This window comes from Musca autumnalis, unplaced genomic scaffold, assembly GCF_047663935.1.
Source record: "Musca autumnalis isolate F117 unplaced genomic scaffold, ASM4766393v1 scaffold_1, whole genome shotgun sequence".
In the NCBI taxonomy this organism is placed as follows: domain Eukaryota; kingdom Metazoa; phylum Arthropoda; class Insecta; order Diptera; family Muscidae; genus Musca; species Musca autumnalis.
Window position 1 is genome coordinate 196,174,090 of NW_027411644.1, and position 13,722 is coordinate 196,187,811.

Sequence of the window (13,722 nt, forward strand, 5' to 3'; positions counted from 1 at the left end):
GCAAGGTGTCATACGGGCTTTTTGCAACTTTCCGGCCATTTTCTCAGGAATTATGGACTTGCCCCTGATGAAACTTGTACCGTCGTATAGGGGGAAGGGAATACAAGTTGTTGCAACCAAATTCAAAGCGATTCGAGAGCAGGTCCTAAACTGAACTGATCCGAAATTTTGTGTGGGAGGTATTAGAATCTCATCTAAGTCTGGTAGAAATTTCACGATGTGCATAGTATGGACCAAATCGGTTCCCGATTTCAAGAGTTATCATGCCCACAAATTTTCAGAACATTTTGGAACTTTTGTGGGGTAGGTACCGGAAGGAATGGACCGATATAGCTCATCTTCGAACTTAAACTAAGTTTGGACAAAATATTATGAAAGCCAAAATTTGAACCGAATCGGTTCATCCGTTCGAGAGTTATCGTGCGCACCAGCCAGACAGACAGACGGACATTGCTAAATCAACTCCAAATTGTCTGAAACACATTTCGTCCAAACATACTTGGGGTGTAAAACCATTATTTCGATGAGGCACATTTTGCCCGTATGAAAGTGTGTATACCCTTTCTAGCCTAAAGGCTGAGGGTATAAAAATTAGTAGATTCTTGCAGATCTGAAATATGCCATATATTAGGAAATGTTCCTTGCGGCAATTGTCAGTTTGATGGAGAAGCATATGGTAACCCTTTGCCTCTCAACACCCTCTCTCACCCATTGCCGCAAGGAAAGTTGCCTAATTTAAATATGGACATATTGTAGCAGAAACCAGAAAAGTTGGCTGGGTGGTCACCGTAGGTTTTGCATATAAACAGGACCACATCCGCTAAGCATTTTGACAGTCCTTAAACCGCACATAAGCGAAATGTTGAACTTTTTTCTTAGCGAGGTATCCGAAGATGTTTTCCGGTATAAACCCTCTGGGAGGCAGTGTTTCTGTCAAATCGTATGTAAATTTCATAAGATTTTTACAGAAGTATCTCCAGAAGTATGGACTTGCTCCCGAAAAAAAACTTTACCCTCGCTATAGGAAATTTTGTATTCCATCCTTATCTATGCCTGAAACAAATATTGCGATGTGCAAAGCATGAACCAACGCAGTTCTCGGCTACTTAACATGGTGGCTTTAGGGGTTTCTAACAGCTTACGGGCAACTTTCGGGCAAAGTATGAACTTGCCCTATCAAAATGCTTATAATTTCGGTGATTAACGATATTTTTTGATAAGTTAGTTGTCGCAAGACTGCTGTCGACATTTATTTGAACTTTTCATTCATAATTTTGGTTTTAATCCCAGCAAAAAATCATCACCAAATAATGGGTTTTAAGATATTTTTATTTTATTTTGCTCTCTGCTGGATTTGATCATGCGAACTTCTGATTTGTAGCGGAACAAACGCACACTGTGCTACGGGTACGAACATTAAGGTTTGTTTAAACGCTTGCATATGCACATACATACATATGTTCCCACAACATCCCCGAAGGGACAAGAGAGGCTTCTCTCATATCAATGAGTGCACGCCGATTCATATTGGCTCAATGATATGGGACCTACTTTTTATTGCCGAGTCCGAACGACACCACTTGTAGAGAAGTTTTTCATGGCTTAAATACTCAGGAAATGCCGCCAGCATTACTGAGGGGGGAATTTTGCCACCGTTGAACATTTTGATGTTGATTGGCCTGGGATTCGAACCGCAGACCTTCTGAGTGCAAGGCGGACGTGCTAACCATTGCACCACGGTGGCCCCCATATGCACCACCAACTCTTTTTTTATATTTTTAACAAAAAACACGCTTGCCGACGGCTAGCGTTGAACACACAAACCTAGGATTTGTAGTCGGACACTCTATCTGTGTCACTGTACTCATTACTAAGTAAGTCGTGAAGTACTTAGTTTTACCTTTAGACATTACTTTGTAACTGGTTACATAATACCGATTTTTGTCGGTAACTCAAAAAAGGAGTTAGAGAATCGCACTACAGGTCTAAAACTGCACTTTTGCGAAATTTTGTGTGGGAGATCCCCGAAGGAGTAGACCGATATAGTCCCTATTCGAATCTGATCTACATATGTCTGGTAGAAATATTACGAAATCCAAAGTATGGACCAAATCGGTTACTGCGCCCTATTTTAACGAAATGTTTTGATCTTTTGCGGGTGGGTGACCCCTAAGGAGTTGGCCGATATGGCCTATTTTCAAAACATCAAAATTTACTAATACCATTGCAAATGCTGTTCTGCATGCTCACAGGGCATGAGGCGCATAAAACCAAAAAACTATTGTAACTATTATTAGTTGATATTGTAAATAAAAATAAAAGTAAAATTTATAACTATTATTAAAAAATTAAATTAATTATCCCTTTCAAAATTATGGTTTATCATAGTTTATTATTTTATTTTTGTTAGAATGAAAAAGTGATAATAAATTTTACCAAATATTGACGTTTCACTATCGTCACAACAATGGCGGTTTGTCATGACATCTCGTCATGACTGATAATTTGGTTTCGGTGGCTTTATTTCGAATGACGTCAAAAAGATAATTAAATAGTTTTAACAAAAAAAAACTAAGGGAAAATAATAAAATGAGAAACATATTTAGGCGTCGATATTTAAACTGAATCAATTTGCTTATAACTGACAAATACTAGTATCTCATCAGTTTGCATCCGATGTTTGGCAAAAAATGATCGAAAATTAAAATATACCTCATCAGCCATAAGACGTCATCAGTAAAAGTAAATAAAGCTTTAATGACGTAGGGATATAACTACGTGAAGTTCAAGACTTTCATCTGAAATTCAAATTGACCTTCTCATACTTTCTTTAGCAATCCCATAGAGGATTATCAACAGTTGTTAATACCGTGGAAATGCTCATGTCGTTATACAATGCTCATGGTGGTGACTAAAGTTTTGAAAAGTTTCCAATTTTGCCATTAGTTCACACGAACAGTGATGAAATTTTCAACTTGAGATGATAGAGCGAACGTAGTAAAATCTGGACATTTGTTTGTTTATGATCCAGTTTAAAAACAAAGCCACATATACAAAGGAATTTCAAATATGCTAATCTACCCTAATATATGCTCTGTTCCAGAACCTGCTACTTTTTACTACGACATTTGCTTTGTTCCAGAACCTGCGAGAAGCTACTATTTTTTACTACGATAGCACTTTTCCCTTTATGTTATCGGAAAAAATTGTAAAAATTAGTAGATTCTTGCAGTTCTGGAACAGACCAGTTATTTCCTTTATGTTATCGGAAAAAAAATAGTAAAAATTAGTAGATTCTTGCAGTTCTGGAACAAACCAATAGTTTTGAAATAAAAATCCCCAAAAAATATCGGGAAATATTTTTAAGGCAATACTTTTCCTTCAAAACTGACAAATAAAATTTTTTTTCTTGAAATAAACAAAACGTCAATAAATAAAATCAAAGTAAATCAATTTAAGAAAAAAGAAATCAACAACAAAGCTAATGCGGATTCGCATATTTTAATTAGAAATAAATGTTTTGTCAATTTGCAAGAGTGAAGAAGTGAACAAAAAAGAAATAATAAAGGTGAATGTGGAACGTTGTATCGCGTCAAAAAATTGCATACGCACATATGTAGCTTTGAGGGGCACTGCTTAATGGAGAAATTCAAACAGTTCAGCAGTTCCATGTGATATGAGATGCGTGTGTGAATAACAACATCCAGTCACACACAGATTTTGACGTCACTAAAATTTGCCTTTGGCCAAGAAATTATGTTGGACCCAAAATAAATTCCAATAAATTGTTTGAACATAACAACATCAGCGAAGAATTAGTGACCATTAAATTGATGAATCAGTAAAAGAATTTCTATAGATGATGCTGATGACGATATGTCTATATGGTAAGAGCAAAAAAACATCCAATATACATATAGATGTGACGCATTTTAAAGCCAATTCATGTAATTATGGAATTTAACATCAATCACCATGCTTTCGATTGAGCATGTGGATAGATTTTTAGAATTACTTCTTATCGAAAACTAAACAATCAACAAAAAACAAATCTCCCGTCAAAGCGGCCAACTGATAGGCCATAAATAAATCAACCACTAACGCGGACGCCTAACCTGTTGAGATTGTGTTATGTTTGACCATACATATTAGTATGTATGTATGTTTTGCGTGTGTGTGTGTACTTGGTTAAAACGTCAATAGTTTTCGTCAATCTAAATGGTCAGTTAATGAAAGTTAAATTGAAGTGCAAGAGAGAAATTGCGAGTAATTAATTTTTTATCTACAACAGCGTTAGAATGCTTTTAACTCTAATCGTTGGCCAAGAAAGCAAACACACATACACGCTTAAAACCAATGATAATGGTGATAATAGAATTTGTGTTGTTATTTAGACTGGGCGTTAGGTTACGCATTATAAAACTTTAGCCACAAATTCTCAATTTTAACATAGCCATCTATTGAGAATTTGTTTTAAACATAAATGTGTGGGCAACAACGAATAGGGTAGGCGCTACATTCACCCTCATATGTATGTAACCTACTTAGATACCACCCCACCCCTGTAGGGACTGAAACTGAATTAAAGTTAACATAAAATTAGTTTTTTGTAAACATAACAAAATTTTTATCGCTTATTTTCCCTTATGCCAACTGACTACTTTTACAAGGCGATAAGCGCCATAGTCCATCGCTAGATGACTTTTCAACTGATTATAAACTAACCTTTTTTCCCTATTTGTAGTCAGTTTAAAAGATAATTAGAAAAAAAAAAACAAGTAAAAAAGTATCAGTCAGCTTTGCTGACAGAGATATACCCTCAGCCTGTGTATATTGGGAACAAATTTTCCCAAAAAACGTATGTGTTTAGGAGGTTTCACAAATTTTGGATGTATGAACTGACAAAAATGTTGAATAGGATTAAAGATCAAAAGTTTTGCAGACGAGATCCTTAAAGGAATGGATCGACATTGACCATTATGAAAGTGGATCTCCAGCCACTACATATGGTGCCATAGGGGGTTTTTACACCCTTGCTCAAGAAGTATGGACTTGCCCCTGAAAAAAATTTTACCATCGTAATTGAGGCAGCGGATGCAAGTTGCTTCAACAAAAATCAAAGAGATTCGATTGGAGGTCTTAAAGTTAACTTATCCGAAATTTTGTGTGGAAGGTACCGGATGGAGTGGACAAACCATATTTAAACCTGATCTATATCTGGTAGGTATATTAGGATGTGTAAAGTATGGACCAATTCGGCCACTCCCTTCAAGAGTTACTTTGTTGGGGAGGTACCTGAAGGAGTGGACCGATATGGCTTATTTTCGAACTTAAACTATGTTTGGACAAAATATTACTAAAGCCAAATTTTGGACCGAATCGGCAGATCCGTTCGAGAGTTATCTTGCGCTTCAACCACCTCACACGGTGTCATAGGGGTTCTTGCAACTTTGGGGCTATTGTCTCAGGAAGTGTGGACTTGCCCCTGATGAAACTTGTACCGTCGTATGGAGGTCAGTGAATACAACTTTCTAAAACAAAAACCAAAGCGATTCGAGAGCAGGTCCTAAACTGAACTTATCCCAAATTTTGCGTGGGAGGTACCCGAAGGAGTGGACCGATTGAGTCCATATTGGAAATTCCGGTAGACATTTCACGATTTGTAAAGTATGGACCAAATCGGTTACTCCCTTCAAGAGTTATCATACGTACAAATTTTCCGAACATTTTCGAACTTTTGTGGGGGAGGTACCGGAAGGAGTGGACCGATATAACCCATCTTCGAACTTAGACTGAGTTTGGACAAAATATTACGAAAGACAAATTTTGGACATAATCGGTTGATCCGTTCGAGAGTTATCGTGCGCTCCTGCCAGATAGAAGAACGGACATTACTAGATCGACCCCAAATTGTCTGAAACTGATTTCATCCAAACATACTTGGGGTCTAAAACCATTATTTCGATGAGGCACATTTTGCCCGTATGAAAGTGTATATACCCTCGTTAGCATAAATGCTGAGGGTATAAAAAAGTTTGGATTACTCCAATAGTCACTTAAGTCTCCTGAAATAGGTTAGCAGGGCTAGAGTATTTATGGGGGGAAAATAAGAGAGATATACTATCTTATGCACACCAAACAGCCTATGTCTTTTGAAGAAGATGCTCCCACATGCCACAGTGACCAGTAATGACTCCTACAGCGATTCTGATTTACGTAGTGAGAGAAGGGACACAGTTCTACGCAGTGAGATTGTCGGCCAGATTGACTTCGATACCTTACAAGCAGGTACGTTTTGACAGATTCTTACGGTTTTCTCTAAGTAGAGCTTACTGAGTTTGCACGGTGCTCTTGAACCAAATTTAAATGGAAGGTGCTAACAACAGGGAAGTTTTTCCGGATTCTGAAACTACAATGTCCATAGATGAGAAAAATAAAAAAAACAAAAAAATCGCCGGAGCGCTTTTAAAATAAATCGCGATTCAAGTTGACATTTTTAAGGGTTTTTAGGTTTTCAAAGCCTCGAAGCGCATCGTAATGTTTGATACAATACTAGAATATTCAGGGGCTGGATATTCAGAATAGCTTAATGAGCACTTATCTCCAGAAGCAGGAGCTTTTCGAATAAAAAATATAACATTGTAATACCTGCGTTAAAAATTTAATAAGGAGATCAGTCCTTAAAATGCAGTTAACTGAATTTTAGTGGGAACATTTTTGTGAATTACTGTGGAGAAGGTACCACGAAAAGTGGGCAGATAAAGTTCATCTTCGGAGTCATGAGCCACTTTATCAGAAATTATATGTAATTGCGATTAGAACCGCAAGGTCTTTTTGAGGAATAAATTCCAAAATTATGCCCAATTTGTCCTTAAACTGCACATAACACTGTACAACAAAATTGAACTTTTTTTAAAATTACAAGAAACTCCGCACAGATTATGAAAGAGGCCCGAAAACAAGAAGACACGTGTATCGGCGTTTTGAAAGTTTACTTTACACGTGTCTTCTTTTTTTCGATCCTCTTTCATAATCTGGCCGAATTGTCTTGTAATTATTTTTTGTGTTGTACAGTATAATTTTTTGGCGAGGATATAAATGGAATATTTTTTCTAGAGTAAAAATATGCGAATATTTATGGCCACTTTTTTGGGGGTGCTACCATTACTTAAGGGCTATATCAAAACGTAGATATACATTGGAAAAAATTCTAGCATTTTCTATTCGGTGAGAAAACGAAATGCAAAGTTACATTCACTTCGGTAGGAAAATGGGATTCAAAAATATGTTTAATATGGAGGTAGGCTTACATGGATGAAGAGGATTAAAAAGTTAACTTATTTTTTGAAGAATATTTTCTTCCGCTAGATCAATGTACATCGATGAGATACAAGGAATGCCTAAAATTGATTTTCTGGAGGGCAAAAATCTATAACCTGCAGTCCACAGCTTTGTAATGAATACAACGTATGGTACAAGGATCATACTATAGGCGGATGTCATGAAATTTTAATCCTATTGCAACTCTTCGTCCGACATGGACCTATCTTTCTTGAAATTGCTTCTAGCGACTTGTAATTTGAGTGATTGGAAGTAGCAGTCAACTGATTAAACTGGGACGTAGAAGTCTCAGTCCTTAGATCTGATGGCTAATGATAGGTATGTTATCCAAGGACCAAAATCATCCAAAGAACTTGGACCTGATAGTATTTCAATGGTGATTTACAGATTTGGTGTATTCTGAGACCTACAGTAAAATTTTATGACGAACAATTTTGTAGAATATTTGGATTTGGTATGATCACAGTTTAAAGGAGTTTTTCAAAAATTTTCGAAAAAAGGAACAAAAAGACCCCTTTGGTGAACCGCATGAGGGTTAAAATTTTTGACACAAAAATTTACCCCACATCCTCCTCTGTAAAGTGGCCAAAGACACTATATACCTAAAATTTAAGATTTCAAGATATCTTAACTCGAATATTTCGAAAAAAAAAAAAAATAGAAATGGGCGGTACTTGCCTCATATTTTTATCTCTATTTTCATAATCCATTCGGTTTTTTTCCAAAAGGTTTATAGCAGCACCACTACTTTCAAAAAAGTCTGTAGCAGCGCCCTTTCTTACGGAAAGGGTCTGTAGCAGCACTAGACTGGGGCGATTTGTATGGAAGAAAGAAACCTTAATGGGCACTTCGCGTTTGTGATTCCTGGGATTGAACTGAGCAAAAAACTCCACTAGACCATAGGTCTACGGTGAAAATCGAGCCTCCCGATTTTGACTTTAAGTTTTTTATCCACGTTTTTTGACATTTTGGCATTGAAGGATCAATAGAAATACGTTGTGAAAAGAAGAAGGGCCCATTAAGGTTTTCAAATTGCCCCGGCCTAAGCAGCACCCTTTTTACAGAAATAGTCTGTAACAGCACCATTTCTTTCAGATAGGGTGTGTAGCAGTACCCTTTCTTACGGAAAGTGTTTGTAGCAGCATCCTTTCTTAGGGAAAGTGACTTCTTATAGAAATGGTATATAGAAGTCAAGTGAGTAAACGACGAGGTAGAATTGTCTCTCAGTGCCTCTTTTAGACTAGGAGGTACACAGTTTGGTGTGAACTGATGGTTAATGATTAGTATGTAATCCGAGGGGCAAAATTATCCAAAGAATTTGGACCTGGTAGAATTTCAATGGTTACAGATCCGAAAAGGCACGCGGGTTGCATAAATCTTTCAATAGAAGCACCCTTTCTTACAGAAAAGGTCTGTAGAAGCACAATTTCTTACATAAAGGGTGTATTGCAGGGCCCTTTCTTATAGAAGTCAGCCGTAGAAGCTTTTTCTTAGGGAACATATCTGTAGCAGCACCTGTTCGCATAGAAAGGGTTAAACCAACACCCTTTCCAAAAGAAAGGGTCTATAGAAGCAGTCTTTCCTACAAAAAGGGTGTATAGAAGCACACTTTCCTACAAAAAGGGTCTATAGAAGCACAATTTCTTACAGAAAAGGTCTCTAGAAGCACCCGTTCTTACAGAAAGTTTCTATAGAAGCAGGCTTTCTTGCAGAAAGGGTCTATAGGAACACAATTTTTTACAGAAAGGATCTATAGAAGCATCCTTTCTGATAGGAAGGTTCTATAGGAGCACCCTTTCTTGCAGGAAGGGTCTATAGAAGCACAATTTCTTAAAGAAAGGATCTATGCAATCAACCTATATAAGCACTCTCTTTTACATAAAGGGCCTACACCCTTTTTACTGGGTCTATCGAAGCACCCTTTTTACTGGGTTTATGAAAGCACCCTTTCTTAGAGAAAGAGTCGATAGAGGCACCCTTTCTTACAGAAAGGGTTTATAGAAGCACTCTTTCTCACAGAAAGGGTCTATCGAAGCCCTCTTTCTCTCAGGAAGGGTCTATCGAAGCACACTTTCCGACAGGAAGGGTCTATAGAAGCGCCCTTTCTGACAGAACCGGTCTAAAGAAGCACCCTTTCTGACAGGAAGGGTCTATAGAAGCACCCTTATGACGGGAAGGGTCTATAGAAGCAACCTTTCTGACAGCAAAGGTCTATAGGAGCACCCTTTCTGACAGGAAGTGTCTATAGAAGCACCCTTTCTGACGGGAACGGTCTATAGAAGCACCTTTATGACGGGAAGGGTCTATAGAAGCAACCTTTCTGACAGGAAAGGTCTATAGAAGCACCCTTGCCCACACCCTTTTTACTGGGTCTATGGAAGCACCCTTTCTTAGAGAAAGAGTCGATAGAAGCACTCTTTCTTAGAGAAAGAGTCGATAGAAGCACCCTTTCTTACAGAAAGGGTCTATAGAAACACTTTCTCTCACAGAAAGGGTCTATCGAAGCCCTCTTTCTCTCAGGAAGGGTCTATCGAAGCACCCTTTCCTACAGGAAGGGTCTACAAAGCAACCTTTCTGACAGAACCGGTCTATAGAAGCACCCTTTCTGACATAAAGGGTCTATAGAAGCACCTTTATGACGGGAAGGGTCTATAGAAGCAACCTTTCTGACAGCAAAGGTCTATAGGAGCACCCTTTCTGACAGCAAGTGTCTGACGGTAACGGTCTATAGAAGCACCTTTATGGCGGGAAGGGTCTATAGAAGCAACCTTTCTGACAGGAAAGGTCTATAGAAGCACCCTTTCTGACAGGAAGGGTCTATAGAAGCACCCTTTCTGGCGGGAAGGGGCTATAGAAGCACCCTTTCTGACAGAAAGGGTCTATAGAAGCGCCCTTTCTTAAAGAAAAAGTCTATAGAAACACCCTCTTCTCTGGAAGCACCCTTTCTTACTGGGTCTATGGAAGCACAATTTCGTAGAGAAAGTCTATAGAAGCACCCTTTCTTACAGAAAGAGGTTATAGAAGCACCCTTTCTTACAGAAAGAGGTTATAGAAGCACCCTTTCTTACAGAAAGAGGTTATAGAAGCACCCTTTCTTACAGAAAGAGGTTATAGAAGCACCCTTTCTTACAGAAAGAGGTTATAGAAGCACCCTTTCTTACAGAAAGAGGTTATAGAAGCACCCTTTCTTACAGAAAGAGGTTATAGAAGCACCCTTTCTTACAGAAAGAGGTTATAGAAGCACCCTTTCTTACAGAAAGAGGTTATAGAAGCACCCTTTCTTACAGAAAGAGGTTATAGAAGCACCCTTTCTTACAGAAAGAGGTTATAGAAGCACCCTTTCTTACAGAAAGAGGTTATAGAAGCACCCTTTCTTACAGAAAGAGGTTATAGAAGCACCCTTTCTTACAGAAAGAGGTTATAGAAGCACCCTTTCTTACAGAAAGAGGTTATAGAAGCACCCTTTCTTACAGAAAGAGGTTATAGAAGCACCCTTTCTTACAGAAAGAGGTTATAGAAGCACCCTTTCTTACAGAAAGAGGTTATAGAAGCACCCTTTCTTACAGAAAGAGGTTATAGAAGCACCCTTTCTTACAGAAAGAGGTTATAGAAGCACCCTTTCTTACAGAAAGAGGTTATAGAAGCACCCTTTCTTACAGAAAGAGGTTATAGAAGCACCCTTTCTTACAGAAAGAGGTTATAGAAGCACCCTTTCTTACAGAAAGAGGTTATAGAAGCACCCTTTCTTACAGAAAGAGGTTATAGAAGCACCCTTTCTTACAGAAAGAGGTTATAGAAGCACCCTTTCTTACAGAAAGAGGTTATAGAAGCACCCTTTCTTACAGAAAGAGGTTATAGAAGCACCCTTTCTTACAGAAAGAGGTTATAGAAGCACCCTTTCTTACAGAAAGAGGTTATAGAAGCACCCTTTCTTACAGAAAGAGGTTATAGAAGCACCCTTTCTTACAGAAAGAGGTTATAGAAGCACCCTTTCTTACAGAAAGAGGTTATAGAAGCACCCTTTCTTACAGAAAGAGGTTATAGAAGCACCCTTTCTTACAGAAAGAGGTTATAGAAGCACCCTTTCTTACAGAAAGAGGTTATAGAAGCACCCTTTCTTACAGAAAGAGGTTATAGAAGCACCCTTTCTTACAGAAAGAGGTTATAGAAGCACCCTTTCTTACAGAAAGAGGTTATAGAATCACCCTTTCTTACAGAAAGAGGTTATAGAAGCACCCTTTCTTACAGAAAGAGGTTATAGAAGCACCCTTTCTTACAGAAAGAGGTTATAGAAGCACCCTTTCTTACAGAAAGAGGTTATAGAAGCACCCTTTCTTACAGAAAGAGGTTATAGAAGCACCCTTTCTTACAGAAAGAGGTTATAGAAGCACCCTTTCTTACAGAAAGAGGTTATAGAAGCACCCTTTCTTACAGAAAGAGGTTATAGAAGCACCCTTTCTTACAGAAAGAGGTTATAGAAGCACCCTTTCTTACAGAAAGAGGTTATAGAAGCACCCTTTCTTACAGAAAGAGGTTATAGAAGCACCCTTTCTTACAGAAAGAGGTTATAGAAGCACCCTTTCTTACAGAAAGAGGTTATAGAAGCACCCTTTCTTACAGAAAGAGGTTATAGAAGCACCCTTTCTTACAGAAAGAGGTTATAGAAGCACCCTTTCTTACAGAAAGAGGTTATAGAAGCACCCTTTCTTACAGAAAGAGGTTATAGAAGCACCCTTTCTTACAGAAAGAGGTTATAGAAGCACCCTTTCTTACAGAAAGAGGTTATAGAAGCACCCTTTCTTACAGAAAGAGGTTATAGAAGCACCCTTTCTTACAGAAAGAGGTTATAGAAGCACCCTTTCTTACAGAAAGAGGTTATAGAAGCACCCTTTCTTACAGAAAGAGGTTATAGAAGCACCCTTTCTTACAGAAAGAGGTTATAGAAGCACCCTTTCTTACAGAAAGAGGTTATAGAAGCACCCTTTCTTACAGAAAGAGGTTATAGAAGCACCCTTTCTTACAGAAAGAGGTTATAGAAGCACCCTTTCTTACAGAAAGAGGTTATAGAAGCACCCTTTCTTACAGAAAGAGGTTATAGAAGCACCCTTTCTTACAGAAAGAGGTTATAGAAGCACCCTTTCTTACAGAAAGAGGTTATAGAAGCACCCTTTCTTACAGAAAGAGGTTATAGAAGCACCCTTTCTTACAGAAAGAGGTTATAGAAGCACCCTTTCTTACAGAAAGAGGTTATAGAAGCACCCTTTCTTACAGAAAGAGGTTATAGAAGCACCCTTTCTTACAGAAAGAGGTTATAGAAGCACCCTTTCTTACAGAAAGAGGTTATAGAAGCACCCTTTCTTACAGAAAGAGGTTATAGAAGCACCCTTTCTTACAGAAAGAGGTTATAGAAGCACCCTTTCTTACAGAAAGAGGTTATAGAAGCACCCTTTCTTACAGAAAGAGGTTATAGAAGCACCCTTTCTTACAGAAAGAGGTTATAGAAGCACCCTTTCTTACAGAAAGAGGTTATAGAAGCACCCTTTCTTACAGAAAGAGGTTATAGAAGCACCCTTTCTTACAGAAAGAGGTTATAGAAGCACCCTTTCTTACAGAAAGAGGTTATAGAAGCACCCTTTCTTACAGAAAGAGGTTATAGAAGCACCCTTTCTTACAGAAAGAGGTTATAGAAGCACCCTTTCTTACAGAAAGAGGTTATAGAAGCACCCTTTCTTACAGAAAGAGGTTATAGAAGCACCCTTTCTTACAGAAAGAGGTTATAGAAGCACCCTTTCTTACAGAAAGAGGTTATAGAAGCACCCTTTCTTACAGAAAGAGGTTATAGAAGCACCCTTTCTTACAGAAAGAGGTTATAGAAGCACCCTTTCTTACAGAAAGAGGTTATAGAAGCACCCTTTCTTACAGAAAGAGGTTATAGAAGCACCCTTTCTTACAGAAAGAGGTTATAGAAGCACCCTTTCTTACAGAAAGAGGTTATAGAAGCACCCTTTCTTACAGAAAAGTTCTACGGAAACACTCTTTCTCACAGAAAGGGTCAGTAGAAGCACCCTCCACAGGAAGGGTCTTGAGAAGCACCCTCTCACAAGAAGGTTTTTTAAAAGCACCCTTTCTCACAGAAAGAGTCTATAGAAACAACCTTTCTCACAGGAAAAGTCACAGGAAGGAAGAAGCACCCTTTCGTATAAAAGCGGTCTGTAGAAACTGTAGAAACAACCTTTCTCACAGGAAAAGTCAATAGAAGCACCCTTTCGTACAGAAGCGGTCTGTGGAATCAATCTTTATTACAGAATAGGAACATCCTTTCGCATAAGAAGGGTCTATAGAAGCACCCTCTCTGACAGGAAGGGTCTATAGAAGCACCCG

General features: G+C 38.3%; 1 protein-coding gene across 3 annotated transcripts in view; it reads left to right on the plus strand.

Annotated features, from left to right (window-relative positions):
* Window positions 1-13,722, plus strand: part of Calx (sodium/calcium exchanger 3) — a 534,678-nt gene that overhangs the window by 179,224 nt on the left and 341,732 nt on the right. Inside the window, exon 1 of one of the 3 annotated variants that reach the window (XM_073959656.1) lies at window positions 3,421-3,887. The exons of the other annotated variants lie outside the window; for them this stretch is intronic. The gene's annotated coding sequence lies outside the window, so the exon portion shown is untranslated. Of the gene's footprint in view, window positions 1-3,420; window positions 3,888-13,722 lie in introns of those variants that run through there. 3 annotated transcript variants of the gene reach the window in all.